Below are 27,227 nucleotides of genomic sequence, written 5' to 3'. Positions count from 1 at the left end.
TAAAAGAACACCTGAGATCTTTTTAGATAAATATTCCCCTTGTGCCCGTGCCCCCCGTGACCTCCACCAGGTGGTCACGTCCTTACCCAAACCTAACCCTAACCCGAAGAGCGAGAAGAGAGAGCGTGAACAGGAAGAACGAGAAGAGAGCGTGAACAGGAAGAGCGAGCGTGAAGAGAGCGTGAACAGGAAGAGCGTGAAGAGAGCGTGAACAGGAAGAGCGAGAAGAGAGCGTGAACAGGAAGAGCGAGAAGAGAGCGTGAACAGGAAGAGCGAGCGTGAAGAGAGCGTGAACAGGAAGAGCGTGAAGAGAGCGTGAACAGGAAGAGCGAGAAGAGAGCGTGAACAGGAAGAGCGAGAAGAGAGCGTGAACAGGAAGAGCGAGAAGAGAGCGTGAACAGGAAGAGCGAGAAGAGAGCGTGAACAGGAAGAGCGAGAAGAGAGCGTGAACAGGAAGAGCGAGCGTGAAGAGAGCGTGAACAGGAAGAGCGTGAAGAGAGCGTGAACAGGAAGAGCGAGAAGAGAGCGTGAACAGGAAGAGCGAGAAGAGAGCGTGAACAGGAAGAGCGAGAAGAGAGCGTGAACAGGAAGAGCGAGAAGAGGAAGATCCAACCGCAATCATCCACTTAGTGGGGGTAGAGCCCACTTGCAAGGCTCTAGGACCATCATACCTCTCTGATCAGTGCTGATTGGGAGACACCTGTGTGAGCAGTGGGATTGCTGAGCTCCAGAGCAAGCACGCTTTTTCTTCCTCCTCCTTTTTCTCTCTGCTTTTGTCTTTCTTATGCGCTAGAAGATAGCCTTTTTTCTGAGTTTGGGTTAGTGTGTAGTACCCCCGTCAGTGTTTCACTGATTGGGGGGAAGTTTTTTTTTCTCGCTTTTGAGAACTATCCCCCGTGATTTTGTGCTGAGAGGGGCGCTTTCTTTTTTTTCAACATGACGGCCTTACACATGAACCAGACCCGGACCGGATTAACTACGACGAGCACGGACACCCCTGGTATGAGTGACAAAGACGGCATGACCCTGCCTGGAGCAACGACAACCCAAATGAACACCCCCATACAGAAGACGAAAGATGGCGTGACAAGGACTGGAATAACGACGAGTATGGAGATGCCCACACGGGCGACAGAGAGGAGTGAGGCCCCGGCTGAAGCAGAGGTGAATAACCTGGTGGAGGCTGTGAGGAAGGAGCAGGAGAACGCAGCACAAAGGGCTGTGGAGAAGGTGAAAAGTACACATGACCTGAAGAGGCTGACGGTGAACGTAGAGCTGGAGGGCGGAGAGAATATAACGGCAATGGGGCTAATCACCCAGATCCAGAGGCAGTGTGGGGTTCTACTTGCATGCAGAGCGATCACACCCAGAAAATACGAGATAACTATGGCTGATCTGGCAGCAAAGAACAAATTAATGGAGGGCTGCAGGGTGGGGGACACGCGGGTGCACGCATCTGAACTTGTAAATAATGAACTTGTAGTTTCTTTCCTGAATCTACCGTTTTATATTTCTGATGAAAGCATCCTGGCTAAACTGGCCAGCTGGGGTGTAATGGCGGTTTCTGCCATCAGGAGGAGGATGTGGCCCGGCTCACGAGTGACAGATGGAACAAGGTATCTGAGAGTACGTTTCACGGAGCGCGTGCAGTCCCTGCCATACTCCACAAAGTTCGAGACGGCAGTAGGGTCGGAGTACTTTAGGGTACTCCACGACGGGCAGGCGAAAATATGCAGGGGCTGCATGCAGCCGGGCCACATCCTCAGGGAGTGCTCAGAGTTTCTGTGCCACAAGTGTGGCGAGCAGGGCCATATCGCCAGAGAGTGCGCCATGAAGCAGGGACAGAGATGTAGACAATGCAATAAAATGCCTGAGGCATGTGTGTGTGTGGGAGAGCTGGTGGTGGAAGAGGAGAAGGGGACGGAGGAGGAGGAGCTGATTGAACCACACAGCTCTGATGATTCCTCTGTCCGCAGGGGTGGGGACGAGGAGCCGTCCCAGATGGATGAGGAGGCGGGGGCCAGCTGCGGTGTCCAGCCTGAGCCCGAGGCAGGCCGGCCGACGGGGGATGAGCTGACGGGCCCTGGTGCTGGGCTGGCACCGGGGCAGGTGGGCGGAGCAGCGAAGGAGCCAGTGACGGCGGTGAGATCGGGTACGGACCTGGTGGCGATTGCTGAGGACGCGGAGAGGTCGGTGGCGAAGGCGACGGCGGAGCTGGTGGATCGAGAGGGTGTCGGGGCGAGAGCGACGGACGAGGAGGCAGCAGGAGCAGTGATGGAGCCAGAGGCCACAACTGTGCTGACAGCGGTGTCAGTGACGCTGACGCCAGCAACGGCGCTGACGGGGGAGAGGGGCAGGCTGCAGTCCGCGTCGTGGCTGGGGAACTGGGCCCCGGCCGGGAAGACAGGGAGCCAGGGACTAGGAGCCATGGCAAGAGGAAAGCGTGTCTCGAGGGTGCCGGGCTCGGCGGCCACGGCACAAGAGAGGATCGCTGTCGCAGTGGTGCATGGAGCAACAGATACGGCGGTGGAGGCAGAGACAGTAGAGCCGGAGAAGGAGCCAGCACAGACAATTCAGGCTGGGCCGCAGGCACTGGGGAGGGGGGAAGACCAGTTCGAGATCGGGTCCTCCCTGGACATGGAGGAGATGAGAGAGAGCGGGTCTGGGCTGCAGACATCAGAGCAGACAGAGATGTCTGGTGAATCGGACATGGACTTCTCTGAAGCCAAAGAGATGAGAAAGAGACAGGGGTTATGGGCAACAAAAGGGAAACCAAAGAAAAAGGTGAGCAGGAAAAAAAAATAAAAGTGTTAATGTATCTACCTAACATAATGATCTGCCTTGCTTGTGGTTCAGTGAATTTAGTGTCCCTAAATACAAATGGCTGCAGAAGTACGAAAATAATTCAGAACAGTCTCACAGGAATTGTGCGACTAAAAGAGACGATTTATCTTTTTTCTTTTCTTTTCATTTATACTATTAATGGTGTCTGTTGCTTCTTTTAATGCAAATAGTCTTAGGACTAGTTATAGGCGAAACCAAGCCTTGATGTTGTGTGAGGCTGACATTATATGTTTGCAAGAGACACACTGGGATGAAAAATGTGTGAAGGAGTTAGAGAGAGAGTGGATGGGAGATGTGTATGTAAACAATGGGGACATTTATTCTAGGGGAGTGGCTATTTTAGTTAAAAGGGGAGAGGTTGAGAATGTGAGGAAATGTGAGGATGATGGTGATGGGAGAGTGATAGGGATTACTTTTGAACACCTGGGTAAGAAATTGAAAATGTTGAATGTGTATGCACCAAATGAGGAAAAGGAGAGAAGGGAGTTTTTTGAGAGGATGGCGGGAATGTGCGGGAAAGAATGTGTAATTGTGGGTGACTTTAATGTGTGGTGTGGAAGGCTGGATGCATCTGCAAGTGTGTGTTTCAAAAGCGACTCCTCAAGAAGAGTATTGAAGGAGGTAATGAGAGCGAATGGACTGGTAGATGTGTGGAGGGAAAAGAACCCAAGAGGGCGCGTATTTACAAGGAGACAGATGGTGAAAGGGGAATTAAAACAGAGTAGGATTGATTTAGTTTTGAGTACAGAGAGTCTAGCAAGTAAAATGGGGGGAATTGATTACAAGGTAACTACTCTTAGTGACCACGTGGTGCTAAAATTTAGATTAGGGCATGGGTGTGAGAGGAGGGGGGGAGGTGTGTGGTGCCTGAATGGGATGTTGCTCAAAGAAGAAAGGTACAAGGAAAAGGTGAGATAATGTATAATGGGGAGAAAGAATGAGAGTATGTATGAGGAGGATATGGGGAGGTGGTGGGAGGAGATGAAGGAGGAGCTAAAGAATTTGAGCATGAGCTACAGCAGGGATAGGAATAGAAGGGAAAGAGGGAGGGAAAGGAGACTAAAGGAAGAGTTAGTTAGAGAAGCAGAGAGGGTGGACCAGGGGGTAGGGCACGCATTAGAACGGTATAATAAAATTAAAAATGAGCTGGAGGAGGTAGAACAGAAGAGATGCATGGGGGCAATAGTTAGAAGTAGGGCTAGATATGTGGTTGAGGGAGAGAAATGTACAGCATTCTTTTTAGGTTTAGAGAGGGCGAAACAGAAAAATAATTATTTGGAGCAGGTGGAAGGGAAAAATGGAGAAAAGATAACGGATTTTGTAGGGATAGTTGGAAGAGTAGAAGAATTTTATAGTGAACTATTTAGGAAAGAAGAGGTTGATGAAGAGTGCATGAAACATGTGCTGGAGAAAATGGAGACTAAGATGAGCGAAGATGCGAAGGAGATGTGCGAAGGAGAGATAAGGATAGGTGAAATAGAGGCAGCCATATTAGGGTTAGGCAGGAATAAGAGTCCAGGGCTAGATGGGTTAGTGGGAGAGTTTTACATAGAGTTTAAAGAGGAACTAGCGCCACTGTTGGACAGATTGTTTAAATGGATAGAAGAGAAGGACGAGATGCCGGTTAGTATGGCGACAGGGTTAGTTAGTATTATATATAAGAAAGGGAGTAGGGATAGACTTGAAAACTATAGGCCGCTTAGCTGTTTAAACAGTGACTATAAAATACTAGCAAGAGTGCTAGCAAATAGGATTAAGAGGGTGATAGGGACAATAGTGGGAAGCACGCAGGCTTACAGTATACCAGGGAGGGATATAGCAGACACAATCAGCAGCATTAGGGACACAATAGAACACATGAAGGGAGGGGAGAGGGGGATAGTGATGAGTTTAGATTTGAACAAAGCATTTGATAGGGTAGATCATGGATACCTGTATGGAGTATTAGGAAAAGTAGGGTTTGGGCAGCAGTTAGTAGGATGGATCAAAAGATTGTATGATAAAGCTGTTAGTTGCGTCAAAATTAATGGGATAGTCACAGATAATTTCAGATTAGAGAGGTCGGTTAGACAAGGGTGTCCACTGTCGGCCCTGCTGTACTCACTGTCGGCAGAGCCACTAGCTGCACTGCTGAAGCAAAATAAAAAGGTCAGAGGCATAGACTTACCAGGAGGGCAAGTGAGTCTATTATACCAGTATGCGGACGACACAACAGTAACAGTACAAGACAGTGAAAGTGTCCTTGAGGTTTTACAAAGTGTAGGCGTTTATGGTAGAGCATCAGGAGCAAAGCTAAACATAGAAAAGTCAGAAATTATGTATGTTGGAGTCAATGGAGAAAGGAGGAAAGATATAGGATTGAAAGAGAGGAAGGACTATTTTAGGGTGTTAGGGGTGAATTTAGGGGTTGAAGGCAGAGAAGGGAGAGACATGCAGTATGAAGGGATAATGAATAGCATAAAGAAGACATTAAGGTTTTGGAGACTTAGGAAGTTGAAGTTGAAGGGGAAAGTGGTGGTAGTGAATGGCCTGATAATGAGCAAACTTGTGTATGCAATGACTGTGTTGGATGTGCCTGAGCGAGTGCTAAAGGAGACAGAGAAAATGGTGAGTGAGTTTCTCTGGGGTGGGAGAGGTGTCAGAATAGCCAGGGAAGTGATGGAAAACGAATACAAGGATGGTGGGTTGAAGCTGATTAATTTAGAAAAGAAAAAGAATACACTTCGGTTGAAAATGATGACAAGATATGTAAAGGACAAGAAAGATCATGTATGGAAGCTGTTTCTGAAAGAAGCAATTAATAAATGTGGGGGTTGTGGAGAAAGTGGAATATTTATGGAACTGAAGAAAGGTATGTTGAGTGAGGTGTCTGAGTTCTATAAAGAGATGCTGGGAGCATGGGGAGAGTTTGTAAAACATGTGCAGTTTCAATGCAAAAATGTAAAACAGGTGTGGGAGCAACCATTGTTTCTAAATCCCAAAATCACATTTGAGGGGAGCACAATTTATAACTTGGAGATGTGGAGAGCAGGTTTTAGGAAGGTGAGGGATTTAGTGTACGAGTATGTACCAGGGTTCATGAGGGCTCAGGTAGTGGTAGATGAGGTGAGAGAAAGGGGTGATGAAATGTGGTTAGGCACAGCGGTGGATGTGGTGGAGAAGATAAAGAAGGGGATGCCGAGAGAATGGGTGAGAATGATTGAGAGTGAGGCGGTGGGGAGTGGAGGAGAAGGGGTGGAAATGTATGTGGGGGAAGGAGAAAGGATAGTAAGCCTGGCGAATGTGAAAACGAGAGTAATGTACAGATGTTTAAGAATGAAAGAGATAAGAAGACCGGCTGCAAAGAAGGTATGGGAAAAAGTAATGACCGATATGGATGTAAAAAGGATGTGGCTGAACCTGAGAGTGAAATGGAATAGTGTTGAATGTGAGCATTTTGATTTCCTACTGCGTCACAATAGGGTGTTTAACAATCTAATAATAAGTCAATTTAATCTGGATGTGAGGAAGCAGTGTGATGTCTGTCAGGTGGAAGTGGAGACATGTCTGCATGAGTTTGTGGAATGTGGGGAGTTGGCTGTGTACTTTGGGAAAGTGAAAGAGTTGATAAGCAGATGTTGGAAAGGGGAATTTGTGGAGAAAATAGGGTGGAAGGAGCTGTGGTTGTTTGGTGCGGTTGCTAAAAGGAAAGGAAGTAATGTCAACTTGTTGAACTACACGCTAAGCCATGCAAGGTTTGCAGTCAAGCTAAGGAGGAATGTAGCGCATTACGAGAAAAGGAGAGTAGAAGTATGGAGTGTGTTTAAAAATATTATGAAAAGAGATGTAAACATATTACATAGCTATGTCAAGGAGGAAGAGTTTCAGGAGGGGTTTATTGAGGGTAGCACCTTTGTTGCGATTGGGGAGAGTGGAGAGGTTGTGTTAGATTTTGGTTAGAATCTGTGTTATGGCTAATTATCATTGGGGATTATTTTTGTTGGTTACATTATGTCTGAGTATGAGTAAAAAATTGGTATGTGTCTCTTTGAGTTATGGGGAGGTTTATTTTCGTTGTTTTTTGACTTATGGGTTGGGATGAGTGTTAAGTGTTTGAATTTATAGTTAGTATTAGCGTGGAGGGGTTATTTTTTGTTATTATGTTTGTACAAGTGTCATGTGTTCTTGTATTGAAGAGTAAGTCGTAAAATGTTGATTGTAAAAATTTTTGTATTTTTGATAATAAATAAATAAAAAAAAAAATAAATAAAAAAATCTGTTCGTGCCCGATCTCGTCTGATCTCGGAAGCTAAGCAGAGTCGGGCCTGGTTAGTACTTGGATGGGAGACCGCCTGGGAATACCAGGTGCTGTAACTTTCTTCACTTTTCTCTCCAAAAGGCAGAGGACACTGCTGCTTTTCACTTGAGGAATATGAGAAAAAGGCAAGATTAAAGAAGAGATGCATTCAAAGATGCATTCAAAGATGTGGGTAACGGTAAAAAGGGAAACAGAATCAATCAATATATCAATATTTTCTTATTATTGGAATGTTAATTAATGAACTGGTTTAGGTTCGTTAACGTTTTAAAATTGACCTACTGTTGTAGGTTTTAAAGAACTATGTGTTGGAGCCAAACTTGCTTACGGCCATACCTCTCTGTTCGTGCCCGATCTCGTCCGATCTCGGAAGCTAAGCAGAGTCGGGCCTGGTTAGTACTTGGATGGGAGACCGCCTGGGAATACCAGGTGCTGTAACTTTCTTCACTTTTCTCTCCAAAAGGCAGAGGACACTGCTGCTTTTCACTTGAGGAATATGAGAAAAAGGCAAGATTAAAGAAGAGATGCATTCAAAGATGCATTCAAAGATGTGGGTAACGGTAAAAAGGGAAACAGAATCAATCAATATATCAATATTTTCTTATTATTGGAATGTTAATTAATGAACTGGTTTAGGTTCGTTAACGCTTTAAAATTGACCTACTGTTGTAGGTTTTAAAGAACTATGTGTTGGAGCCAAACTTGCTTACGGCCATACCTCTCTGTTCGTGCCCGATCTCGTCCGATCTCGGAAGCTAAGCAGAGTCGGGCCTGGTTAGTACTTGGATGGGAGACCGCCTGGGAATACCAGGTGCTGTAACTTTCTTCACTTTTCTCTCCAAAAGGCAGAGGACACTGCTGCTTTTCACTTGAGAAATATGAGAAAAAGGCAAGATTAAAGAAGAGATGCATTCAAAGATGTGGGTAACGGTAAAAAGGGAAACAGAATCAATCAATATATCAATATTTTCTTATTATTGGAATGTTAATTAATGAACTGGTTTAGGTTCGTTAACGTTTTAAAATTGACCTACTGTTGTAGGTTTTAAAGAACTATGTGTTGGAGAAAAACTTGCTTACGGCCATACCTCTCTGTTCGTGCCCGATCTCGTCCGATCTCGGAAGCTAAGCAGAGTCGGGCCTGGTTAGTACTTGGATGGGAGACCGCCTGGGAATACCAGGTGCTGTAACTTTCTTCACTTTTCTCTCCAAAAGGCAGAGGACACTGCTGCTTTTCACTTGAGAAATATGAGAAAAAGGCAAGATTAAAGAAGAGATGCATTCAAAGATGCATTCAAAGATGTGGGTAACGGTAAAAAGGGAAACAGAATCAATCAATATATCAATATTTTCTTATTATTGGAATGTTAATTAATGAACTGGTTTAGGTTCGTTAACGTTTTAAAATTGACCTACTGTTGTAGGTTTTAAAGAACTATGTGTTGGAGAAAAACTTGCTTACGGCCATACCTCTCTGTTCGTGCCCGATCTCGTCCGATCTCGGAAGCTAAGCAGAGTCGGGCCTGGTTAGTACTTGGATGGGAGACCGCCTGGGAATACCAGGTGCTGTAACTTTCTTCACTTTTCTCTCCAAAAGGCAGAGGACACTGCTGCTTTTCACTTGAGAAATATGAGAAAAAGGCAAGATTAAAGAAGAGATGCATTCAAAGATGCATTCAAAGATGTGGGTAACGGTAAAAAGGGAAACAGAATCAATCAATATATCAATATTTTCTTATTATTGGAATGTTAATTAATGAACTGGTTTAGGTTCGTTAACGTTTTAAAATTGACCTACTGTTGTAGGTTTTAAAGAACTATGTGTTGGAGACAAACTTGCTTACGGCCATACCTCTCTGTTCGTGCCCGATCTCGTCCGATCTCGGCAGCTAAGCAGAGTCGGGCCTGGTTAGTACTTGGATGGGAGACAGCCTGGGAATACCAGGTGCTGTAACTTTCTTCACTTTTCTCTCCAAAAGGCAGAGGACACTGCTGCTTTTCACTTGAGAAATATGAGAAAAAGGCAAGATTAAAGAAGAGATGCATTCAAAGATGTGGGTAACGGTAAAAAGGGAAACAGAATCAATCAATATATCAATATTTTCTTATTATTGGAATGTTAATTAATGAACTGGTTTAGGTTCGTTAACGTTTTAAAATTGACCTACTGTTGTAGGTTTTAAAGAACTATGTGTTGGAGAAAAACTTGCTTACGGCCATACCTCTCTGTTCGTGCCCGATCTCGTCCGATCTCGGAAGCTAAGCAGAGTCGGGCCTGGTTAGTACTTGGATGGGAGACCGCCTGGGAATACCAGGTGCTGTAACTTTCTTCACTTTTCTCTCCAAAAGGCAGAGGACACTGCTGCTTTTCACTTGAGAAATATGAGAAAAAGGCAAGATTAAAGAAGAGATGCATTCAAAGATGCATTCAAAGATGTGGGTAACGGTAAAAAGGGAAACAGAATCAATCAATATATCAATATTTTCTTATTATTGGAATGTTAATTAATGAACTGGTTTAGGTTCGTTAACGTTTTAAAATTGACCTACTGTTGTAGGTTTTAAAGAACTATGTGTTGGAGAAAAACTTGCTTACGGCCATACCTCTCTGTTCGTGCCCGATCTCGTCCGATCTCGGAAGCTAAGCAGAGTCGGGCCTGGTTAGTACTTGGATGGGAGACCGCCTGGGAATACCAGGTGCTGTAACTTTCTTCACTTTTCTCTCCAAAAGGCAGAGGACACTGCTGCTTTTCACTTGAGAAATATGAGAAAAAGGCAAGATTAAAGAAGAGATGCATTCAAAGATGCATTCAAAGATGTGGGTAACGGTAAAAAGGGAAACAGAATCAATCAATATATCAATATTTTCTTATTATTGGAATGTTAATTAATGAACTGGTTTAGGTTCGTTAACGTTTTAAAATTGACCTACTGTTGTAGGTTTTAAAGAACTATGTGTTGGAGACAAACTTGCTTACGGCCATACCTCTCTGTTCGTGCCCGATCTCGTCCGATCTCGGCAGCTAAGCAGAGTCGGGCCTGGTTAGTACTTGGATGGGAGACAGCCTGGGAATACCAGGTGCTGTAAGTATTTTCACTTCTCTCTCCAAAAGGCAGAGGACACTGCTGCTTTTCACTTGAGAAATATGAGAAAAAGGCAAGATTAAAGAAGAGATGCATTCAAAGATGTGGGTAACGGTAAAAAGGGAAACAGAATCAATCAATATATCAATATTTTCTTATTATTGGAATGTTAATTAATGAACTGGTTTAGGTTCGTTAACGTTTTAAAATTGACCTACTGTTGTAGGTTTTAAAGAACTATGTGTTGGAGAAAAACTTGCTTACGGCCATACCTCTCTGTTCGTGCCCGATCTCGTCCGATCTCGGAAGCTAAGCAGAGTCGGGCCTGGTTAGTACTTGGATGGGAGACCGCCTGGGAATACCAGGTGCTGTAACTTTCTTCACTTTTCTCTCCAAAAGGCAGAGGACACTGCTGCTTTTCACTTGAGAAATATGAGAAAAAGGCAAGATTAAAGAAGAGATGCATTCAAAGATGCATTCAAAGATGTGGGTAACGGTAAAAAGGGAAACAGAATCAATCAATATATCAATATTTTCTTATTATTGGAATGTTAATTAATGAACTGGTTTAGGTTCGTTAACGTTTTAAAATTGACCTACTGTTGTAGGTTTTAAAGAACTATGTGTTGGAGACAAACTTGCTTACGGCCATACCTCTCTGTTCGTGCCCGATCTCGTCCGATCTCGGCAGCTAAGCAGAGTCGGGCCTGGTTAGTACTTGGATGGGAGACAGCCTGGGAATACCAGGTGCTGTAAGTATTTTCACTTCTCTCTCCAAAAGGCAGAGGACACTGCTGCTTTTCACTTGAGAAATATGAGAAAAAGGCAAGATTAAAGAAGAGATGCATTCAAAGATGTGGGTAACGGTAAAAAGGGAAACAGAATCAATCAATATATCAATATTTTCTTATTATTGGAATGTTAATTAATGAACTGGTTTAGGTTCGTTAACGTTTTAAAATTGACCTACTGTTGTAGGTTTTAAAGAACTATGTGTTGGAGAAAAACTTGCTTACGGCCATACCTCTCTGTTCGTGCCCGATCTCGTCCGATCTCGGAAGCTAAGCAGAGTCGGGCCTGGTTAGTACTTGGATGGGAGACCGCCTGGGAATACCAGGTGCTGTAACTTTCTTCACTTTTCTCTCCAAAAGGCAGAGGACACTGCTGCTTTTCACTTGAGAAATATGAGAAAAAGGCAAGATTAAAGAAGAGATGCATTCAAAGATGTGGGTAACGGTAAAAAGGGAAACAGAATCAATCAATATATCAATATTTTCTTATTATTGGAATGTTAATTAATGAACTGGTTTAGGTTCGTTAACGTTTTAAAATTGACCTACTGTTGTAGGTTTTAAAGAACTATGTGTTGGAGAAAAACTTGCTTACGGCCATACCTCTCTGTTCGTGCCCGATCTCGTCCGATCTCGGAAGCTAAGCAGAGTCGGGCCTGGTTAGTACTTGGATGGGAGACCGCCTGGGAATACCAGGTGCTGTAACTTTCTTCACTTTTCTCTCCAAAAGGCAGAGGACACTGCTGCTTTTCACTTGAGAAATATGAGAAAAAGGCAAGATTAAAGAAGAGATGCATTCAAAGATGCATTCAAAGATGTGGGTAACGGTAAAAAGGGAAACAGAATCAATCAATATATCAATATTTTCTTATTATTGGAATGTTAATTAATGAACTGGTTTAGGTTCGTTAACGTTTTAAAATTGACCTACTGTTGTAGGTTTTAAAGAACTATGTGTTGGAGAAAAACTTGCTTACGGCCATACCTCTCTGTTCGTGCCCGATCTCGTCCGATCTCGGAAGCTAAGCAGAGTCGGGCCTGGTTAGTACTTGGATGGGAGACCGCCTGGGAATACCAGGTGCTGTAACTTTCTTCACTTTTCTCTCCAAAAGGCAGAGGACACTGCTGCTTTTCACTTGAGAAATATGAGAAAAAGGCAAGATTAAAGAAGAGATGCATTCAAAGATGCATTCAAAGATGTGGGTAACGGTAAAAAGGGAAACAGAATCAATCAATATATCAATATTTTCTTATTATTGGAATGTTAATTAATGAACTGGTTTAGGTTCGTTAACGTTTTAAAATTGACCTACTGTTGTAGGTTTTAAAGAACTATGTGTTGGAGACAAACTTGCTTACGGCCATACCTCTCTGTTCGTGCCCGATCTCGTCCGATCTCGGCAGCTAAGCAGAGTCGGGCCTGGTTAGTACTTGGATGGGAGACAGCCTGGGAATACCAGGTGCTGTAAGTATTTTCACTTCTCTCTCCAAAAGGCAGAGGACACTGCTGCTTTTTCACTTGAGAAATATGTGAGAAAAAGGCAAGATTGAAGAAGAGATGCATACAAAGATGTGGGTAACGGTAAAAAGGGAAACAGAATCAATCAATATATCAATATTTTCTTATTATTGGAATGTTAATTAATGAACTGGTTTAGGTTCGTTAACGTTTTAAAATTGACCTACTGTTGTAGGTTTTAAAGAACTATGTGTTGGAGACAAACTTGCTTACGGCCATACCTCTCTGTTCGTGCCCGATCTCGTCCGATCTCGGAAGCTAAGCAGAGTCGGGCCTGGTTAGTACTTGGATGGGAGACCGCCTGGGAATACCAGGTGCTGTAACTTTCTTCACTTTTCTCTCCAAAAGGCAGAGGACACTGCTGCTTTTCACTTGAGAAACATGAGAAAAAGGCAAGATTAAAGAAGAGATGCATTCAAAGATGTGGGTAACGGTAAAAAGGGAAACAGAATCAATCAATATATCAATATTTTCTTATTATTGGAATGTTAATTAATGAACTGGTTTAGGTTCGTTAACGTTTTAAAATTGACCTACTGTTGTAGGTTTTAAAGAACTATGTGTTGGAGACAAACTTGCTTACGGCCATACCTCTCTGTTCGTGCCCGATCTCGTCCGATCTCGGAAGCTAAGCAGAGTCGGGCCTGGTTAGTACTTGGATGGGAGACAGCCTGGGAATACCAGGTGCTGTAAGTTTTTTCACTTCTCTCTCCAAAAGGCAGAGGACACTGCTGCTTTTTCACTTGAGAAATATGTGAGAAAAAGGCAAGATTGAAGAAGAGATGCATACAAAGATGTGGGTAACGGTAAAAAGGGAAACAGAATCAATCAATATATCAATATTTTCTTATTATTGGAATGTTAATTAATGAACTGGTTTAGGTTCGTTAACGTTTTAAAATTGACCTACTGTTGTAGGTTTTAAAGAACTATGTGTTGGAGACAAACTTGCTTACGGCCATACCTCTCTGTTCGTGCCCGATCTCGTCCGATCTCGGAAGCTAAGCAGAGTCGGGCCTGGTTAGTACTTGGATGGGAGACCGCCTGGGAATACCAGGTGCTGTAACTTTCTTCACTTTTCTCTCCAAAAGGCAGAGGACACTGCTGCTTTTCACTTGAGGAATATGAGAAAAAGGCAAGATTAAAGAAGAGATGCATTCAAAGATGCATTCAAAGATGTGGGTAACGGTAAAAAGGGAAACAGAATCAATCAATATATCAATATTTTCTTATTATTGGAATGTTAATTAATGAACTGGTTTAGGTTCGTTAACGCTTTAAAATTGACCTACTGTTGTAGGTTTTAAAGAACTATGTGTTGGAGCCAAACTTGCTTACGGCCATACCTCTCTGTTCGTGCCCGATCTCGTCCGATCTCGGAAGCTAAGCAGAGTCGGGCCTGGTTAGTACTTGGATGGGAGACCGCCTGGGAATACCAGGTGCTGTAACTTTCTTCACTTTTCTCTCCAAAAGGCAGAGGACACTGCTGCTTTTCACTTGAGAAATATGAGAAAAAGGCAAGATTAAAGAAGAGATGCATTCAAAGATGTGGGTAACGGTAAAAAGGGAAACAGAATCAATCAATATATCAATATTTTCTTATTATTGGAATGTTAATTAATGAACTGGTTTAGGTTCGTTAACGTTTTAAAATTGACCTACTGTTGTAGGTTTTAAAGAACTATGTGTTGGAGAAAAACTTGCTTACGGCCATACCTCTCTGTTCGTGCCCGATCTCGTCCGATCTCGGAAGCTAAGCAGAGTCGGGCCTGGTTAGTACTTGGATGGGAGACCGCCTGGGAATACCAGGTGCTGTAACTTTCTTCACTTTTCTCTCCAAAAGGCAGAGGACACTGCTGCTTTTCACTTGAGAAATATGAGAAAAAGGCAAGATTAAAGAAGAGATGCATTCAAAGATGCATTCAAAGATGTGGGTAACGGTAAAAAGGGAAACAGAATCAATCAATATATCAATATTTTCTTATTATTGGAATGTTAATTAATGAACTGGTTTAGGTTCGTTAACGTTTTAAAATTGACCTACTGTTGTAGGTTTTAAAGAACTATGTGTTGGAGAAAAACTTGCTTACGGCCATACCTCTCTGTTCGTGCCCGATCTCGTCCGATCTCGGAAGCTAAGCAGAGTCGGGCCTGGTTAGTACTTGGATGGGAGACCGCCTGGGAATACCAGGTGCTGTAACTTTCTTCACTTTTCTCTCCAAAAGGCAGAGGACACTGCTGCTTTTCACTTGAGAAATATGAGAAAAAGGCAAGATTAAAGAAGAGATGCATTCAAAGATGCATTCAAAGATGTGGGTAACGGTAAAAAGGGAAACAGAATCAATCAATATATCAATATTTTCTTATTATTGGAATGTTAATTAATGAACTGGTTTAGGTTCGTTAACGTTTTAAAATTGACCTACTGTTGTAGGTTTTAAAGAACTATGTGTTGGAGACAAACTTGCTTACGGCCATACCTCTCTGTTCGTGCCCGATCTCGTCCGATCTCGGCAGCTAAGCAGAGTCGGGCCTGGTTAGTACTTGGATGGGAGACAGCCTGGGAATACCAGGTGCTGTAACTTTCTTCACTTTTCTCTCCAAAAGGCAGAGGACACTGCTGCTTTTCACTTGAGAAATATGAGAAAAAGGCAAGATTAAAGAAGAGATGCATTCAAAGATGTGGGTAACGGTAAAAAGGGAAACAGAATCAATCAATATATCAATATTTTCTTATTATTGGAATGTTAATTAATGAACTGGTTTAGGTTCGTTAACGTTTTAAAATTGACCTACTGTTGTAGGTTTTAAAGAACTATGTGTTGGAGAAAAACTTGCTTACGGCCATACCTCTCTGTTCGTGCCCGATCTCGTCCGATCTCGGAAGCTAAGCAGAGTCGGGCCTGGTTAGTACTTGGATGGGAGACCGCCTGGGAATACCAGGTGCTGTAACTTTCTTCACTTTTCTCTCCAAAAGGCAGAGGACACTGCTGCTTTTCACTTGAGAAATATGAGAAAAAGGCAAGATTAAAGAAGAGATGCATTCAAAGATGCATTCAAAGATGTGGGTAACGGTAAAAAGGGAAACAGAATCAATCAATATATCAATATTTTCTTATTATTGGAATGTTAATTAATGAACTGGTTTAGGTTCGTTAACGTTTTAAAATTGACCTACTGTTGTAGGTTTTAAAGAACTATGTGTTGGAGAAAAACTTGCTTACGGCCATACCTCTCTGTTCGTGCCCGATCTCGTCCGATCTCGGAAGCTAAGCAGAGTCGGGCCTGGTTAGTACTTGGATGGGAGACCGCCTGGGAATACCAGGTGCTGTAACTTTCTTCACTTTTCTCTCCAAAAGGCAGAGGACACTGCTGCTTTTCACTTGAGAAATATGAGAAAAAGGCAAGATTAAAGAAGAGATGCATTCAAAGATGCATTCAAAGATGTGGGTAACGGTAAAAAGGGAAACAGAATCAATCAATATATCAATATTTTCTTATTATTGGAATGTTAATTAATGAACTGGTTTAGGTTCGTTAACGTTTTAAAATTGACCTACTGTTGTAGGTTTTAAAGAACTATGTGTTGGAGACAAACTTGCTTACGGCCATACCTCTCTGTTCGTGCCCGATCTCGTCCGATCTCGGCAGCTAAGCAGAGTCGGGCCTGGTTAGTACTTGGATGGGAGACAGCCTGGGAATACCAGGTGCTGTAAGTATTTTCACTTCTCTCTCCAAAAGGCAGAGGACACTGCTGCTTTTTCACTTGAGAAATATGTGAGAAAAAGGCAAGATTGAAGAAGAGATGCATACAAAGATGTGGGTAACGGTAAAAAGGGAAACAGAATCAATCAATATATCAATATTTTCTTATTATTGGAATGTTAATTAATGAACTGGTTTAGGTTCGTTAACGTTTTAAAATTGACCTACTGTTGTAGGTTTTAAAGAACTATGTGTTGGAGACAAACTTGCTTACGGCCATACCTCTCTGTTCGTGCCCGATCTCGTCCGATCTCGGAAGCTAAGCAGAGTCGGGCCTGGTTAGTACTTGGATGGGAGACCGCCTGGGAATACCAGGTGCTGTAACTTTCTTCACTTTTCTCTCCAAAAGGCAGAGGACACTGCTGCTTTTCACTTGAGAAACATGAGAAAAAGGCAAGATTAAAGAAGAGATGCATTCAAAGATGTGGGTAACGGTAAAAAGGGAAACAGAATCAATCAATATATCAATATTTTCTTATTATTGGAATGTTAATTAATGAACTGGTTTAGGTTCGTTAACGTTTTAAAATTGACCTACTGTTGTAGGTTTTAAAGAACTATGTGTTGGAGACAAACTTGCTTACGGCCATACCTCTCTGTTCGTGCCCGATCTCGTCCGATCTCGGAAGCTAAGCAGAGTCGGGCCTGGTTAGTACTTGGATGGGAGACAGCCTGGGAATACCAGGTGCTGTAAGTTTTTTCACTTCTCTCTCCAAAAGGCAGAGGACACTGCTGCTTTTTCACTTGAGAAATATGTGAGAAAAAGGCAAGATTGAAGAAGAGATGCATACAAAGATGTGGGTAACGGTAAAAAGGGAAACAGAATCAATCAATATATCAATATTTTCTTATTATTGGAATGTTAATTAATGAACTGGTTTAGGTTCGTTAACGTTTTAAAATTGACCTACTGTTGTAGGTTTTAAAGAACTATGTGTTGGAGACAAACTTGCTTACGGCCATACCTCTCTGTTCGTGCCCGATCTCGTCCGATCTCGGAAGCTAAGCAGAGTCGGGCCTGATTAGTACTTGGATGGGAGACCGCCTGGGAATACCAGGTGCTGTAACTTTCTTCACTTTTCTCTCCAAAAGGCAGAGGACACTGCTGCTTTTCACTTGAGGAATATGAGAAAAAGGCAAGATTAAAGAAGAGATGCATTCAAAGATGCATTCAAAGATGTGGGTAACGGTAAAAAGGGAAACAGAATCAATCAATATATCAATATTTTCTTATTATTGGAATGTTAATTAATGAACTGGTTTAGGTTCGTTAACGCTTTAAAATTGACCTACTGTTGTAGGTTTTAAAGAACTATGTGTTGGAGCCAAACTTGCTTACGGCCATACCTCTCTGTTCGTGCCCGATCTCGTCCGATCTCGGAAGCTAAGCAGAGTCGGGCCTGGTTAGTACTTGGATGGGAGACCGCCTGGGAATACCAGGTGCTGTAACTTTCTTCACTTTTCTCTCCAAAAGGCAGAGGACACTGCTGCTTTTCACTTGAGAAATATGAGAAAAAGGCAAGATTAAAGAAGAGATGCATTCAAAGATGCATTCAAAGATGTGGGTAACGGTAAAAAGGGAAACAGAATCAATCAATATATCAATATTTTCTTATTATTGGAATGTTAATTAATGAACTGGTTTAGGTTCGTTAACGTTTTAAAATTGACCTACTGTTGTAGGTTTTAAAGAACTATGTGTTGGAGACAAACTTGCTTACGGCCATACCTCTCTGTTCGTGCCCGATCTCGTCCGATCTCGGAAGCTAAGCAGAGTCGGGCCTGGTTAGTACTTGGATGGGAGACAGCCTGGGAATACCAGGTGCTGTAAGTTTTTTCACTTCTCTCTCCAAAAGGCAGAGGACACTGCTGCTTTTTCACTTGAGAAATATGTGAGAAAAAGGCAAGATTGAAGAAGAGATGCATACAAAGATGTGGGTAACGGTAAAAAGGGAAACAGAATCAATCAATATATCAATATTTTCTTATTATTGGAATGTTAATTAATGAACTGGTTTAGGTTCGTTAACGTTTTAAAATTGACATACTGTTGTAGGTTTTAAAGAACTATGTGTTGGAGCCAAACTTGCTTACGGCCATACCTCTCTGTTCGTGCCCGATCTCGTCCGATCTCGGAAGCTAAGCAGAGTCGGGCCTGGTTAGTACTTGGATGGGAGACCGCCTGGGAATACCAGGTGCTGTAACTTTCTTCACTTTTCTCTCCAAAAGGCAGAGGACACTGCTGCTTTTCACTTGAGGAATATGAGAAAAAGGCAAGATTAAAGAAGAGATGCATTCAAAGATGCATTCAAAGATGTGGGTAACGGTAAAAAGGGAAACAGAATCAATCAATATATCAATATTTTCTTATTATTGGAATGTTAATTAATGAACTGGTTTAGGTTCGTTAACGTTTTAAAATTGACCTACTGTTGTAGGTTTTAAAGAACTATGTGTTGGAGACAAACTTGCTTACGGCCATACCTCTCTGTTCGTGCCCGATCTCGTCCGATCTCGGAAGCTAAGCAGAGTCGGGCCTGGTTAGTACTTGGATGGGAGACAGCCTGGGAATACCAGGTGCTGTAAGTTTTTTCACTTCTCTCTCCAAAAGGCAGAGGACACTGCTGCTTTTTCACTTGAGAAATATGTGAGAAAAAGGCAAGATTGAAGAAGAGATGCATACAAAGATGTGGGTAACGGTAAAAAGGGAAACAGAATCAATCAATATATCAATATTTTCTTATTATTGGAATGTTAATTAATGAACTGGTTTAGGTTCGTTAACGTTTTAAAATTGACCTACTGTTGTAGGTTTTAAAGAACTATGTGTTGGAGACAAACTTGCTTACGGCCATACCTCTCTGTTCGTGCCCGATCTCGTCCGATCTCGGAAGCTAAGCAGAGTCGGGCCTGGTTAGTACTTGGATGGGAGACAGCCTGGGAATACCAGGTGCTGTAAGTTTTTTCACTTCTCTCTCCAAAAGGCAGAGGACACTGCTGCTTTTTCACTTGAGAAATATGTGAGAAAAAGGCAAGATTGAAGAAGAGATGCATACAAAGATGTGGGTAACGGTAAAAAGGGAAACAGAATCAATCAATATATCAATATTTTCTTATTATTGGAATGTTAATTAATGAACTGGTTTAGGTTCGTTAACGTTTTAAAATTGACCTACTGTTGTAGGTTTTAAAGAACTATGTGTTGGAGACAAACTTGCTTACGGCCATACCTCTCTGTTCGTGCCCGATCTCGTCCGATCTCGGAAGCTAAGCAGAGTCGGGCCTGGTTTGTACTTGGATGGGGGACAGCCTGGGAATACCAGGTGCTGTAAGTTTTTTCACTTCTCTCTCCAAAAGGCAGAGGACACTGCTGCTTTTTCACTTGAGAAATATGTGAGAAAAAGGCAAGATTGAAGAAGAGATGCATACAAAGATGTGGGTAACGGTAAAAAGGGAAACAGAATCAATCAATATATCAATATTTTCTTATTATTGGAATGTTAATTAATGAACTGGTTTAGGTTCGTTAACGTTTTAAAATTGACCTACTGTTGTAGGTTTTAAAGAACTATGTGTTGGAGAAAAACTTGCTTACGGCCATACCTCTCTGTTCGTGCCCGATCTCGTCCGATCTCGGAAGCTAAGCAGAGTCGGGCCTGGTTAGTACTTGGATGGGAGACCGCCTGGGAATACCAGGTGCTGTAACTTTCTTCACTTTTCTCTCCAAAAGGCAGAGGACACTGCTGCTTTTCACTTGAGAAATATGAGAAAAAGGCAAGATTAAAGAAGAGATGCATTCAAAGATGCATTCAAAGATGTGGGTAACGGTAAAAAGGGAAACAGAATCAATCAATATATCAATATTTTCTTATTATTGGAATGTTAATTAATGAACTGGTTTAGGTTCGTTAACGTTTTAAAATTGACCTACTGTTGTAGGTTTTAAAGAACTATGTGTTGGAGACAAACTTGCTTACGGCCATACCTCTCTGTTCGTGCCCGATCTCGTCCGATCTCGGCAGCTAAGCAGAGTCGGGCCTGGTTAGTACTTGGATGGGAGACAGCCTGGGAATACCAGGTGCTGTAAGTATTTTCACTTCTCTCTCCAAAAGGCAGAGGACACTGCTGCTTTTTCACTTGAGAAATATGTGAGAAAAAGGCAAGATTGAAGAAGAGATGCATACAAAGATGTGGGTAACGGTAAAAAGGGAAACAGAATCAATCAATATATCAATATTTTCTTATTATTGGAATGTTAATTAATGAACTGGTTTAGGTTCGTTAACGTTTTAAAATTGACCTACTGTTGTAGGTTTTAAAGAACTATGTGTTGGAGACAAACTTGCTTACGGCCATACCTCTCTGTTCGTGCCCGATCTCGTCCGATCTCGGAAGCTAAGCAGAGTCGGGCCTGGTTAGTACTTGGATGGGAGACCGCCTGGGAATACCAGGTGCTGTAACTTTCTTCACTTTTCTCTCCAAAAGGCAGAGGACACTGCTGCTTTTCACTTGAGAAACATGAGAAAAAGGCAAGATTAAAGAAGAGATGCATTCAAAGATGTGGGTAACGGTAAAAAGGGAAACAGAATCAATCAATATATCAATATTTTCTTATTATTGGAATGTTAATTAATGAACTGGTTTAGGTTCGTTAACGTTTTAAAATTGACCTACTGTTGTAGGTTTTAAAGAACTATGTGTTGGAGACAAACTTGCTTACGGCCATACCTCTCTGTTCGTGCCCGATCTCGTCCGATCTCGGAAGCTAAGCAGAGTCGGGCCTGGTTAGTACTTGGATGGGAGACAGCCTGGGAATACCAGGTGCTGTAAGTTTTTTCACTTCTCTCTCCAAAAGGCAGAGGACACTGCTGCTTTTTCACTTGAGAAATATGTGAGAAAAAGGCAAGATTGAAGAAGAGATGCATACAAAGATGTGGGTAACGGTAAAAAGGGAAACAGAATCAATCAATATATCAATATTTTCTTATTATTGGAATGTTAATTAATGAACTGGTTTAGGTTCGTTAACGTTTTAAAATTGACCTACTGTTGTAGGTTTTAAAGAACTATGTGTTGGAGACAAACTTGCTTACGGCCATACCTCTCTGTTCGTGCCCGATCTCGTCCGATCTCGGAAGCTAAGCAGAGTCGGGCCTGATTAGTACTTGGATGGGAGACCGCCTGGGAATACCAGGTGCTGTAACTTTCTTCACTTTTCTCTCCAAAAGGCAGAGGACACTGCTGCTTTTCACTTGAGGAATATGAGAAAAAGGCAAGATTAAAGAAGAGATGCATTCAAAGATGCATTCAAAGATGTGGGTAACGGTAAAAAGGGAAACAGAATCAATCAATATATCAATATTTTCTTATTATTGGAATGTTAATTAATGAACTGGTTTAGGTTCGTTAACGCTTTAAAATTGACCTACTGTTGTAGGTTTTAAAGAACTATGTGTTGGAGCCAAACTTGCTTACGGCCATACCTCTCTGTTCGTGCCCGATCTCGTCCGATCTCGGAAGCTAAGCAGAGTCGGGCCTGGTTAGTACTTGGATGGGAGACCGCCTGGGAATACCAGGTGCTGTAACTTTCTTCACTTTTCTCTCCAAAAGGCAGAGGACACTGCTGCTTTTCACTTGAGAAATATGAGAAAAAGGCAAGATTAAAGAAGAGATGCATTCAAAGATGCATTCAAAGATGTGGGTAACGGTAAAAAGGGAAACAGAATCAATCAATATATCAATATTTTCTTATTATTGGAATGTTAATTAATGAACTGGTTTAGGTTCGTTAACGTTTTAAAATTGACCTACTGTTGTAGGTTTTAAAGAACTATGTGTTGGAGACAAACTTGCTTACGGCCATACCTCTCTGTTCGTGCCCGATCTCGTCCGATCTCGGAAGCTAAGCAGAGTCGGGCCTGGTTAGTACTTGGATGGGAGACAGCCTGGGAATACCAGGTGCTGTAAGTTTTTTCACTTCTCTCTCCAAAAGGCAGAGGACACTGCTGCTTTTTCACTTGAGAAATATGTGAGAAAAAGGCAAGATTGAAGAAGAGATGCATACAAAGATGTGGGTAACGGTAAAAAGGGAAACAGAATCAATCAATATATCAATATTTTCTTATTATTGGAATGTTAATTAATGAACTGGTTTAGGTTCGTTAACGTTTTAAAATTGACATACTGTTGTAGGTTTTAAAGAACTATGTGTTGGAGCCAAACTTGCTTACGGCCATACCTCTCTGTTCGTGCCCGATCTCGTCCGATCTCGGAAGCTAAGCAGAGTCGGGCCTGGTTAGTACTTGGATGGGAGACCGCCTGGGAATACCAGGTGCTGTAACTTTCTTCACTTTTCTCTCCAAAAGGCAGAGGACACTGCTGCTTTTCACTTGAGGAATATGAGAAAAAGGCAAGATTAAAGAAGAGATGCATTCAAAGATGCATTCAAAGATGTGGGTAACGGTAAAAAGGGAAACAGAATCAATCAATATATCAATATTTTCTTATTATTGGAATGTTAATTAATGAACTGGTTTAGGTTCGTTAACGTTTTAAAATTGACCTACTGTTGTAGGTTTTAAAGAACTATGTGTTGGAGACAAACTTGCTTACGGCCATACCTCTCTGTTCGTGCCCGATCTCGTCCGATCTCGGAAGCTAAGCAGAGTCGGGCCTGGTTAGTACTTGGATGGGAGACAGCCTGGGAATACCAGGTGCTGTAAGTTTTTTCACTTCTCTCTCCAAAAGGCAGAGGACACTGCTGCTTTTTCACTTGAGAAATATGTGAGAAAAAGGCAAGATTGAAGAAGAGATGCATACAAAGATGTGGGTAACGGTAAAAAGGGAAACAGAATCAATCAATATATCAATATTTTCTTATTATTGGAATGTTAATTAATGAACTGGTTTAGGTTCGTTAACGTTTTAAAATTGACCTACTGTTGTAGGTTTTAAAGAACTATGTGTTGGAGACAAACTTGCTTACGGCCATACCTCTCTGTTCGTGCCCGATCTCGTCCGATCTCGGAAGCTAAGCAGAGTCGGGCCTGGTTAGTACTTGGATGGGAAACAGCCTGGGAATACCAGGTGCTGTAAGTTTTTTCACTTCTCTCTCCAAAAGGCAGAGGACACTGCTGCTTTTTCACTTGAGAAATATGTGAGAAAAAGGCAAGATTGAAGAAGAGATGCATACAAAGATGTGGGTAACGGTAAAAAGGGAAACAGAATCAATCAATATATCAATATTTTCTTATTATTGGAATGTTAATTAATGAACTGGTTTAGGTTCGTTAACGTTTTAAAATTGACCTACTGTTGTAGGTTTTAAAGAACTATGTGTTGGAGACAAACTTGCTTACGGCCATACCTCTCTGTTCGTGCCCGATCTCGTCCGATCTCGGAAGCTAAGCAGAGTCGGGCCTGGTTTGTACTTGGATGGGGGACAGCCTGGGAATACCAGGTGCTGTAAGTTTTTTCACTTCTCTCTCCAAAAGGCAGAGGACACTGCTGCTTTTTCACTTGAGAAATATGTGAGAAAAAGGCAAGATTGAAGAAGAGATGCATACAAAGATGTGGGTAACGGTAAAAAGGGAAACAGAATCAATCAATATATCAATATTTTCTTATTATTGGAATGTTAATTAATGAACTGGTTTAGGTTCGTTAACGTTTTAAAATTGACCTACTGTTGTAGGTTTTAAAGAACTATGTGTTGGAGACAAACTTGCTTACGGCCATACCTCTCTGTTCGTGCCCGATCTCGTCCGATCTCGGAAGCTAAGCAGAGTCGGGCCTGGTTAGTACTTGGATGGGAGACCGCCTGGGAATACCAGGTGCTGTAACTTTCTTCACTTTTCTCTCCAAAAGGCAGAGGACACTGCTGCTTTTCACTTGAGAAACATGAGAAAAAGGCAAGATTAAAGAAGAGATGCATTCAAAGATGTGGGTAACGGTAAAAAGGGAAACAGAATCAATCAATATATCAATATTTTCTTATTATTGGAATGTTAATTAATGAACTGGTTTAGGTTCGTTAACGTTTTAAAATTGACCTACTGTTGTAGGTTTTAAAGAACTATGTGTTGGAGAAAAACTTGCTTACGGCCATACCTCTCTGTTCGTGCCCGATCTCGTCCGATCTCGGAAGCTAAGCAGAGTCGGGCCTGGTTAGTACTTGGATGGGAGACCGCCTGGGAATACCAGGTGCTGTAACTTTCTTCACTTTTCTCTCCAAAAGGCAGAGGACACTGCTGCTTTTCACTTGAGAAATATGAGAAAAAGGCAAGATTAAAGAAGAGATGCATTCAAAGATGCATTCAAAGATGTGGGTAACGGTAAAAAGGGAAACAGAATCAATCAATATATCAATATTTTCTTATTATTGGAATGTTAATTAATGAACTGGTTTAGGTTCGTTAACGTTTTAAAATTGACCTACTGTTGTAGGTTTTAAAGAACTATGTGTTGGAGACAAACTTGCTTACGGCCATACCTCTCTGTTCGTGCCCGATCTCGTCCGATCTCGGAAGCTAAGCAGAGTCGAGCCTGGTTAGTACTTGGATGGGAGACCGCCTGGGAATACCAGGTGCTGTAACTTTCTTCACTTTTCTCTCCAAAAGGCAGAGGACACTGCTGCTTTTCACTTGAGAAATATGAGAAAAAGGCAAGATTAAAGAAGAGATGCATTCAAAGATGCATTCAAAGATGTGGGTAACGGTAAAAAGGGAAACAGAATCAATCAATATATCAATATTTTCTTATTATTGGAATGTTAATTAATGAACTGGTTTAGGTTCGTTAACGTTTTAAAATTGACCTACTGTTGTAGGTTTTAAAGAACTATGTGTTGGAGACAAACTTGCTTACGGCCATACCTCTCTGTTCGTGCCCGATCTCGTCCGATCTCGGAAGCTAAGCAGAGTCGGGCCTGGTTAGTACTTGGATGGGAGACCGCCTGGGAATACCAGGTGCTGTAACTTTCTTCACTTTTCTCTCCAAAAGGCAGAGGACACTGCTGCTTTTCACTTGAGAAATATGAGAAAAAGGCAAGATTAAAGAAGAGATGCATTCAAAGATGCATTCAAAGATGTGGGTAACGGTAAAAAGGGAAACAGAATCAATCAATATATCAATATTTTCTTATTATTGGAATGTTAATTAATGAACTGGTTTAGGTTCGTTAACGTTTTAAAATTGACCTACTGTTGTAGGTTTTAAAGAACTATGTGTTGGAGACAAACTTGCTTACGGCCATACCTCTCTGTTCGTGCCCGATCTCGTCCGATCTCGGAAGCTAAGCAGAGTCGGGCCTGGTTAGTACTTGGATGGGAGACCGCCTGGGAATACCAGGTGCTGTAACTTTCTTCACTTTTCTCTCCAAAAGGCAGAGGACACTGCTGCTTTTCACTTGAGAAATATGAGAAAAAGGCAAGATTAAAGAAGAGATGCATTCAAAGATGCATTCAAAGATGTGGGTAACGGTAAAAAGGGAAACAGAATCAATCAATATATCAATATTTTCTTATTATTGGAATGTTAATTAATGAACTGGTTTAGGTTCGTTAACGTTTTAAAATTGACCTACTGTTGTAGGTTTTAAAGAACTATGTGTTGGAGACAAACTTGCTTACGGCCATACCTCTCTGTTCGTGCCCGATCTCGTCCGATCTCGGAAGCTAAGCAGAGTCGGGCCTGGTTAGTACTTGGATGGGAGACAGCCTGGGAATACCAGGTGCTGTAAGTTTTTTCACTTCTCTCTCCAAAAGGCAGAGGACACTGCTGCTTTTTCACTTGAGAAATATGTGAGAAAAAGGCAAGATTGAAGAAGAGATGCATACAAAGATGTGGGTAACGGTAAAAAGGGAAACAGAATCAATCAATATATCAATATTTTCTTATTATTGGAATGTTAATTAATGAACTGGTTTAGGTTCGTTAACGTTTTAAAATTGACCTACTGTTGTAGGTTTTAAAGAACTATGTGTTGGAGACAAACTTGCTTACGGCCATACCTCTCTGTTCGTGCCCGATCTCGTCCGATCTCGGAAGCTAAGCAGAGTCGGGCCTGGTTAGTACTTGGATGGGAGACCGCCTGGGAATACCAGGTGCTGTAACTTTCTTCACTTTTCTCTCCAAAAGGCAGAGGACACTGCTGCTTTTCACTTGAGAAATATGAGAAAAAGGCAAGATTAAAGAAGAGATGCATTCAAAGATGCATTCAAAGATGTGGGTAACGGTAAAAAGGGAAACAGAATCAATCAATATATCAATATTTTCTTATTATTGGAATGTTAATTAATGAACTGGTTTAGGTTCGTTAACGTTTTAAAATTGACCTACTGTTGTAGGTTTTAAAGAACTATGTGTTGGAGACAAACTTGCTTACGGCCATACCTCTCTGTTCGTGCCCGATCTCGTCCGATCTCGGAAGCTAAGCAGAGTCGGGCCTGGTTAGTACTTGGATGGGAGACCGCCTGGGAATACCAGGTGCTGTAACTTTCTTCACTTTTCTCTCCAAAAGGCAGAGGACACTGCTGCTTTTCACTTGAGAAATATGAGAAAAAGGCAAGATTAAAGAAGAGATGCATTCAAAGATGTGGGTAACGGTAAAAAGGGAAACAGAATCAATCAATATATCAATATTTTCTTATTATTGGAATGTTAATTAATGAACTGGTTTAGGTTCGTTAACGTTTTAAAATTGACCTACTGTTGTAGGTTTTAAAGAACTATGTGTTGGAGACAAACTTGCTTACGGCCATACCTCTCTGTTCGTGCCCGATCTCGTCCGATCTCGGAAGCTAAGCAGAGTCGGGCCTGGTTAGTACTTGGATGGGAGACCGCCTGGGAATACCAGGTGCTGTAACTTTCTTCACTTTTCTCTCCAAAAGGCAGAGGACACTGCTGCTTTTCACTTGAGAAATATGAG

The 27,227-nt window shown here is 42.0% G+C and overlaps 53 non-coding genes across 53 annotated transcripts; all 53 read left to right on the top strand.

Annotated features, from left to right (window-relative positions):
• The first annotated feature begins 7,463 nt into the window (after positions 1-7,463).
• On the top strand, positions 7,464-7,582 carry LOC142965853 (5S ribosomal RNA). Its single transcript, XR_012957799.1, has one exon. It is a non-coding gene; the product is annotated as a 5S ribosomal RNA (ribosomal RNA).
• Positions 7,583-7,845: 263 nt separating this feature from the next.
• On the top strand, positions 7,846-7,964 carry LOC142965852 (5S ribosomal RNA). Its single transcript, XR_012957798.1, has one exon. It is a non-coding gene; the product is annotated as a 5S ribosomal RNA (ribosomal RNA).
• A 251-nt stretch (positions 7,965-8,215) lies between these two features.
• Positions 8,216-8,334, top strand: LOC142965851 (5S ribosomal RNA). Its single transcript, XR_012957797.1, has one exon. It is a non-coding gene; the product is annotated as a 5S ribosomal RNA (ribosomal RNA).
• A 263-nt stretch (positions 8,335-8,597) lies between these two features.
• LOC142965849 (5S ribosomal RNA) lies at positions 8,598-8,716 on the top strand. The gene has a single exon (XR_012957796.1). It is a non-coding gene; the product is annotated as a 5S ribosomal RNA (ribosomal RNA).
• Positions 8,717-8,979: 263 nt separating this feature from the next.
• Positions 8,980-9,098, top strand: LOC142965815 (5S ribosomal RNA). Its single transcript, XR_012957762.1, has one exon. It is a non-coding gene; the product is annotated as a 5S ribosomal RNA (ribosomal RNA).
• A 251-nt stretch (positions 9,099-9,349) lies between these two features.
• On the top strand, positions 9,350-9,468 carry LOC142965847 (5S ribosomal RNA). The gene has a single exon (XR_012957794.1). It is a non-coding gene; the product is annotated as a 5S ribosomal RNA (ribosomal RNA).
• Positions 9,469-9,731: 263 nt separating this feature from the next.
• LOC142965846 (5S ribosomal RNA) lies at positions 9,732-9,850 on the top strand. The gene has a single exon (XR_012957793.1). It is a non-coding gene; the product is annotated as a 5S ribosomal RNA (ribosomal RNA).
• Positions 9,851-10,113: 263 nt separating this feature from the next.
• Positions 10,114-10,232, top strand: LOC142965804 (5S ribosomal RNA). Its single transcript, XR_012957752.1, has one exon. It is a non-coding gene; the product is annotated as a 5S ribosomal RNA (ribosomal RNA).
• A 251-nt stretch (positions 10,233-10,483) lies between these two features.
• LOC142965845 (5S ribosomal RNA) lies at positions 10,484-10,602 on the top strand. Its single transcript, XR_012957792.1, has one exon. It is a non-coding gene; the product is annotated as a 5S ribosomal RNA (ribosomal RNA).
• A 263-nt stretch (positions 10,603-10,865) lies between these two features.
• LOC142965803 (5S ribosomal RNA) lies at positions 10,866-10,984 on the top strand. Its single transcript, XR_012957751.1, has one exon. It is a non-coding gene; the product is annotated as a 5S ribosomal RNA (ribosomal RNA).
• Positions 10,985-11,235: 251 nt separating this feature from the next.
• On the top strand, positions 11,236-11,354 carry LOC142965844 (5S ribosomal RNA). Its single transcript, XR_012957791.1, has one exon. It is a non-coding gene; the product is annotated as a 5S ribosomal RNA (ribosomal RNA).
• A 251-nt stretch (positions 11,355-11,605) lies between these two features.
• Positions 11,606-11,724, top strand: LOC142965843 (5S ribosomal RNA). Its single transcript, XR_012957789.1, has one exon. It is a non-coding gene; the product is annotated as a 5S ribosomal RNA (ribosomal RNA).
• Positions 11,725-11,987: 263 nt separating this feature from the next.
• On the top strand, positions 11,988-12,106 carry LOC142965842 (5S ribosomal RNA). Its single transcript, XR_012957788.1, has one exon. It is a non-coding gene; the product is annotated as a 5S ribosomal RNA (ribosomal RNA).
• Positions 12,107-12,369: 263 nt separating this feature from the next.
• Positions 12,370-12,488, top strand: LOC142965802 (5S ribosomal RNA). The gene has a single exon (XR_012957750.1). It is a non-coding gene; the product is annotated as a 5S ribosomal RNA (ribosomal RNA).
• Positions 12,489-12,742: 254 nt separating this feature from the next.
• On the top strand, positions 12,743-12,861 carry LOC142965841 (5S ribosomal RNA). The gene has a single exon (XR_012957787.1). It is a non-coding gene; the product is annotated as a 5S ribosomal RNA (ribosomal RNA).
• Positions 12,862-13,112: 251 nt separating this feature from the next.
• Positions 13,113-13,231, top strand: LOC142965794 (5S ribosomal RNA). The gene has a single exon (XR_012957742.1). It is a non-coding gene; the product is annotated as a 5S ribosomal RNA (ribosomal RNA).
• A 254-nt stretch (positions 13,232-13,485) lies between these two features.
• Positions 13,486-13,604, top strand: LOC142965840 (5S ribosomal RNA). The gene has a single exon (XR_012957786.1). It is a non-coding gene; the product is annotated as a 5S ribosomal RNA (ribosomal RNA).
• Positions 13,605-13,867: 263 nt separating this feature from the next.
• LOC142965838 (5S ribosomal RNA) lies at positions 13,868-13,986 on the top strand. Its single transcript, XR_012957785.1, has one exon. It is a non-coding gene; the product is annotated as a 5S ribosomal RNA (ribosomal RNA).
• A 251-nt stretch (positions 13,987-14,237) lies between these two features.
• LOC142965837 (5S ribosomal RNA) lies at positions 14,238-14,356 on the top strand. Its single transcript, XR_012957784.1, has one exon. It is a non-coding gene; the product is annotated as a 5S ribosomal RNA (ribosomal RNA).
• Positions 14,357-14,619: 263 nt separating this feature from the next.
• LOC142965835 (5S ribosomal RNA) lies at positions 14,620-14,738 on the top strand. The gene has a single exon (XR_012957782.1). It is a non-coding gene; the product is annotated as a 5S ribosomal RNA (ribosomal RNA).
• A 263-nt stretch (positions 14,739-15,001) lies between these two features.
• LOC142965814 (5S ribosomal RNA) lies at positions 15,002-15,120 on the top strand. The gene has a single exon (XR_012957761.1). It is a non-coding gene; the product is annotated as a 5S ribosomal RNA (ribosomal RNA).
• Positions 15,121-15,371: 251 nt separating this feature from the next.
• On the top strand, positions 15,372-15,490 carry LOC142965834 (5S ribosomal RNA). The gene has a single exon (XR_012957781.1). It is a non-coding gene; the product is annotated as a 5S ribosomal RNA (ribosomal RNA).
• A 263-nt stretch (positions 15,491-15,753) lies between these two features.
• On the top strand, positions 15,754-15,872 carry LOC142965833 (5S ribosomal RNA). The gene has a single exon (XR_012957780.1). It is a non-coding gene; the product is annotated as a 5S ribosomal RNA (ribosomal RNA).
• A 263-nt stretch (positions 15,873-16,135) lies between these two features.
• Positions 16,136-16,254, top strand: LOC142965801 (5S ribosomal RNA). Its single transcript, XR_012957749.1, has one exon. It is a non-coding gene; the product is annotated as a 5S ribosomal RNA (ribosomal RNA).
• A 254-nt stretch (positions 16,255-16,508) lies between these two features.
• LOC142965832 (5S ribosomal RNA) lies at positions 16,509-16,627 on the top strand. Its single transcript, XR_012957779.1, has one exon. It is a non-coding gene; the product is annotated as a 5S ribosomal RNA (ribosomal RNA).
• A 251-nt stretch (positions 16,628-16,878) lies between these two features.
• LOC142965793 (5S ribosomal RNA) lies at positions 16,879-16,997 on the top strand. Its single transcript, XR_012957741.1, has one exon. It is a non-coding gene; the product is annotated as a 5S ribosomal RNA (ribosomal RNA).
• A 254-nt stretch (positions 16,998-17,251) lies between these two features.
• On the top strand, positions 17,252-17,370 carry LOC142965856 (5S ribosomal RNA). The gene has a single exon (XR_012957803.1). It is a non-coding gene; the product is annotated as a 5S ribosomal RNA (ribosomal RNA).
• Positions 17,371-17,633: 263 nt separating this feature from the next.
• LOC142965831 (5S ribosomal RNA) lies at positions 17,634-17,752 on the top strand. The gene has a single exon (XR_012957778.1). It is a non-coding gene; the product is annotated as a 5S ribosomal RNA (ribosomal RNA).
• A 263-nt stretch (positions 17,753-18,015) lies between these two features.
• Positions 18,016-18,134, top strand: LOC142965865 (5S ribosomal RNA). The gene has a single exon (XR_012957814.1). It is a non-coding gene; the product is annotated as a 5S ribosomal RNA (ribosomal RNA).
• A 254-nt stretch (positions 18,135-18,388) lies between these two features.
• Positions 18,389-18,507, top strand: LOC142965830 (5S ribosomal RNA). Its single transcript, XR_012957777.1, has one exon. It is a non-coding gene; the product is annotated as a 5S ribosomal RNA (ribosomal RNA).
• A 263-nt stretch (positions 18,508-18,770) lies between these two features.
• LOC142965864 (5S ribosomal RNA) lies at positions 18,771-18,889 on the top strand. The gene has a single exon (XR_012957812.1). It is a non-coding gene; the product is annotated as a 5S ribosomal RNA (ribosomal RNA).
• A 254-nt stretch (positions 18,890-19,143) lies between these two features.
• On the top strand, positions 19,144-19,262 carry LOC142965863 (5S ribosomal RNA). The gene has a single exon (XR_012957811.1). It is a non-coding gene; the product is annotated as a 5S ribosomal RNA (ribosomal RNA).
• Positions 19,263-19,516: 254 nt separating this feature from the next.
• On the top strand, positions 19,517-19,635 carry LOC142965807 (5S ribosomal RNA). Its single transcript, XR_012957755.1, has one exon. It is a non-coding gene; the product is annotated as a 5S ribosomal RNA (ribosomal RNA).
• Positions 19,636-19,889: 254 nt separating this feature from the next.
• LOC142965829 (5S ribosomal RNA) lies at positions 19,890-20,008 on the top strand. The gene has a single exon (XR_012957776.1). It is a non-coding gene; the product is annotated as a 5S ribosomal RNA (ribosomal RNA).
• A 263-nt stretch (positions 20,009-20,271) lies between these two features.
• On the top strand, positions 20,272-20,390 carry LOC142965800 (5S ribosomal RNA). The gene has a single exon (XR_012957748.1). It is a non-coding gene; the product is annotated as a 5S ribosomal RNA (ribosomal RNA).
• Positions 20,391-20,644: 254 nt separating this feature from the next.
• Positions 20,645-20,763, top strand: LOC142965828 (5S ribosomal RNA). The gene has a single exon (XR_012957775.1). It is a non-coding gene; the product is annotated as a 5S ribosomal RNA (ribosomal RNA).
• A 251-nt stretch (positions 20,764-21,014) lies between these two features.
• LOC142965862 (5S ribosomal RNA) lies at positions 21,015-21,133 on the top strand. The gene has a single exon (XR_012957810.1). It is a non-coding gene; the product is annotated as a 5S ribosomal RNA (ribosomal RNA).
• Positions 21,134-21,387: 254 nt separating this feature from the next.
• LOC142965855 (5S ribosomal RNA) lies at positions 21,388-21,506 on the top strand. The gene has a single exon (XR_012957802.1). It is a non-coding gene; the product is annotated as a 5S ribosomal RNA (ribosomal RNA).
• A 263-nt stretch (positions 21,507-21,769) lies between these two features.
• Positions 21,770-21,888, top strand: LOC142965827 (5S ribosomal RNA). The gene has a single exon (XR_012957774.1). It is a non-coding gene; the product is annotated as a 5S ribosomal RNA (ribosomal RNA).
• Positions 21,889-22,151: 263 nt separating this feature from the next.
• Positions 22,152-22,270, top strand: LOC142965861 (5S ribosomal RNA). The gene has a single exon (XR_012957809.1). It is a non-coding gene; the product is annotated as a 5S ribosomal RNA (ribosomal RNA).
• A 254-nt stretch (positions 22,271-22,524) lies between these two features.
• On the top strand, positions 22,525-22,643 carry LOC142965826 (5S ribosomal RNA). The gene has a single exon (XR_012957773.1). It is a non-coding gene; the product is annotated as a 5S ribosomal RNA (ribosomal RNA).
• Positions 22,644-22,906: 263 nt separating this feature from the next.
• On the top strand, positions 22,907-23,025 carry LOC142965859 (5S ribosomal RNA). Its single transcript, XR_012957806.1, has one exon. It is a non-coding gene; the product is annotated as a 5S ribosomal RNA (ribosomal RNA).
• A 254-nt stretch (positions 23,026-23,279) lies between these two features.
• On the top strand, positions 23,280-23,398 carry LOC142965799 (5S ribosomal RNA). The gene has a single exon (XR_012957747.1). It is a non-coding gene; the product is annotated as a 5S ribosomal RNA (ribosomal RNA).
• Positions 23,399-23,652: 254 nt separating this feature from the next.
• On the top strand, positions 23,653-23,771 carry LOC142965806 (5S ribosomal RNA). The gene has a single exon (XR_012957754.1). It is a non-coding gene; the product is annotated as a 5S ribosomal RNA (ribosomal RNA).
• Positions 23,772-24,025: 254 nt separating this feature from the next.
• LOC142965824 (5S ribosomal RNA) lies at positions 24,026-24,144 on the top strand. Its single transcript, XR_012957771.1, has one exon. It is a non-coding gene; the product is annotated as a 5S ribosomal RNA (ribosomal RNA).
• A 251-nt stretch (positions 24,145-24,395) lies between these two features.
• Positions 24,396-24,514, top strand: LOC142965823 (5S ribosomal RNA). The gene has a single exon (XR_012957770.1). It is a non-coding gene; the product is annotated as a 5S ribosomal RNA (ribosomal RNA).
• Positions 24,515-24,777: 263 nt separating this feature from the next.
• LOC142965805 (5S ribosomal RNA) lies at positions 24,778-24,896 on the top strand. Its single transcript, XR_012957753.1, has one exon. It is a non-coding gene; the product is annotated as a 5S ribosomal RNA (ribosomal RNA).
• Positions 24,897-25,159: 263 nt separating this feature from the next.
• Positions 25,160-25,278, top strand: LOC142965822 (5S ribosomal RNA). The gene has a single exon (XR_012957768.1). It is a non-coding gene; the product is annotated as a 5S ribosomal RNA (ribosomal RNA).
• A 263-nt stretch (positions 25,279-25,541) lies between these two features.
• LOC142965821 (5S ribosomal RNA) lies at positions 25,542-25,660 on the top strand. Its single transcript, XR_012957767.1, has one exon. It is a non-coding gene; the product is annotated as a 5S ribosomal RNA (ribosomal RNA).
• Positions 25,661-25,923: 263 nt separating this feature from the next.
• On the top strand, positions 25,924-26,042 carry LOC142965858 (5S ribosomal RNA). Its single transcript, XR_012957805.1, has one exon. It is a non-coding gene; the product is annotated as a 5S ribosomal RNA (ribosomal RNA).
• A 254-nt stretch (positions 26,043-26,296) lies between these two features.
• LOC142965820 (5S ribosomal RNA) lies at positions 26,297-26,415 on the top strand. The gene has a single exon (XR_012957766.1). It is a non-coding gene; the product is annotated as a 5S ribosomal RNA (ribosomal RNA).
• Positions 26,416-26,678: 263 nt separating this feature from the next.
• On the top strand, positions 26,679-26,797 carry LOC142965819 (5S ribosomal RNA). The gene has a single exon (XR_012957765.1). It is a non-coding gene; the product is annotated as a 5S ribosomal RNA (ribosomal RNA).
• A 251-nt stretch (positions 26,798-27,048) lies between these two features.
• On the top strand, positions 27,049-27,167 carry LOC142965818 (5S ribosomal RNA). Its single transcript, XR_012957764.1, has one exon. It is a non-coding gene; the product is annotated as a 5S ribosomal RNA (ribosomal RNA).
• The last annotated feature ends 60 nt before the right edge of the window (positions 27,168-27,227 follow it).

This window comes from Anarhichas minor, unplaced genomic scaffold, assembly GCF_050575085.1.
Source record: "Anarhichas minor isolate MPS153535 unplaced genomic scaffold, ASM5057508v1 ptg000036l, whole genome shotgun sequence".
Lineage (NCBI taxonomy): Eukaryota > Metazoa > Chordata > Actinopteri > Perciformes > Anarhichadidae > Anarhichas > Anarhichas minor.
Note: the sequence above shows the minus strand (reverse complement) of the source record. Positions and strands in the feature narration are given on the sequence as shown.